Source organism: Azolla caroliniana, unplaced genomic scaffold (genome assembly GCF_043228905.1).
Source record: "Azolla caroliniana isolate FFs.n. ecotype wild unplaced genomic scaffold, voAzoCaro1.0.p SCAF_17, whole genome shotgun sequence".
In the NCBI taxonomy this organism is placed as follows: domain Eukaryota; kingdom Viridiplantae; phylum Streptophyta; class Polypodiopsida; order Salviniales; family Salviniaceae; genus Azolla; species Azolla caroliniana.
In genome coordinates this window covers 2,030,697-2,032,038 of record NW_028230452.1, presented here as the reverse complement: position 1 = coordinate 2,032,038, position 1,342 = coordinate 2,030,697, and the positions used below count along the sequence as shown (strand labels likewise).

The 1,342-nt window shown below is 42.2% G+C and overlaps 1 non-coding gene across 1 annotated transcript; it reads left to right on the top strand.

Moving 5' to 3' along the window:
* The first annotated feature begins 423 nt into the window (after window positions 1-423).
* LOC147852748 (U1 spliceosomal RNA) lies at window positions 424-588 on the top strand. The gene has a single exon (XR_015531340.1). It is a non-coding gene; the product is annotated as a U1 spliceosomal RNA (small nuclear RNA).
* Window positions 589-1,342: the final 754 nt, after the last annotated feature.

Sequence of the window (1,342 nt, the reverse complement as noted above, 5' to 3'; positions counted from 1 at the left end):
ATAGTATTCCACATGCCTCAAATGTTGCATCCAACATTGGACAATTTGTCAAGGGTCAAAATAAGGGAAGTATGAAACCGTATGATTTCTTGAATGAAGAGTTCATCCACATAAGTGCACCAATGCTAATAATCAATCCAAGGCGTGGATCCAAATTGTTAGATTTTTGAAATTGGAACTCGTTCGTGTTGTATACAATAGTGGTGGTGTAGGAGGTGTCAGGTCATGGTGCAAGGAGAGAAACAACATGGAATGGTTAGTAAAAGTAGTACTAGTAGTAGTGCGGAGTGTGTCACGGCAAATGAAGATAGATACAAAAAAGAGCAGAAATGGAAAAGTGTGGAGTGTGTGTCTGTTTGTCCCACATAGAGAGGACGGGGAGGAAGGGAGGTATAAATCGAGTGCTTTGAGCAGCAGCAGAACATACTTACCTGGGCGGGGTCTATCGGTGATCAGCAAGGCCGATGGCTTAGGGCCGGCGCCTCCATTGCACTACAGGAGGGGCTGTTTGCCCTAGCATCTCCCCAATGTGGGAGAGTGCACGTCATAATTTGTGGCAGTGGGGGCTCGCGTTCGCGCGGCCCCCTTCTCAATCAACCAAATCAAATTCTGAATGCCATACTGAAATTTGGGTGTTGCATCTGTGGACTACGTTATGTGTGTAAATGACATTAAGTTTATATAATTCAGATGTATGTGATGTAAATATATATATATTAACTATTGCAAATATGTATTAGACATAGCATGTGATGCTTCCTGCCCGACTGATCTATAGATATATTTATGCCTCCATATCCAATCCATGATCAGTCGGGTAGGAAGCATCACATGCATGTCTATACACTCATAGACATGCTAGATGCTGCCAAATTCTTATCATGATACGGGTGCGGAAAATCATGGGTATACATACCCCAACCAATAGGTGTAAAGAGAATGTAGGCAAACAGGAAGTTATCTACCAGCTAGGCCTAAACTAGGTTATTAGTCATGGCTTGTTTAGGTTCAGGTCCGCCTTCGTGGCCCCAATCAGAGAATAGAGAGCGTCCCATTGTCAAGTCTTTGCCGTGTGAATGTGACGGTCTTGGTCAGATCTATGTATATATATCTCTATTATGGGCCCTTCCCAGCAAAATACCATATTTTCCATGTCTGTCCATCATTAACCGAATGAATACCCCAAACGACTTCGAAGGTCAATTAACTTATCTTACGGAAGGAATTCTGAGAATAACCGTAATGACTACGGAGGTTCAAGTAACCTGTATTACAGAAGATAATGAATCCGGAAACACTCTCGCATTATTTATTTATTCATCATTTATCTTTCCAAGAGAAG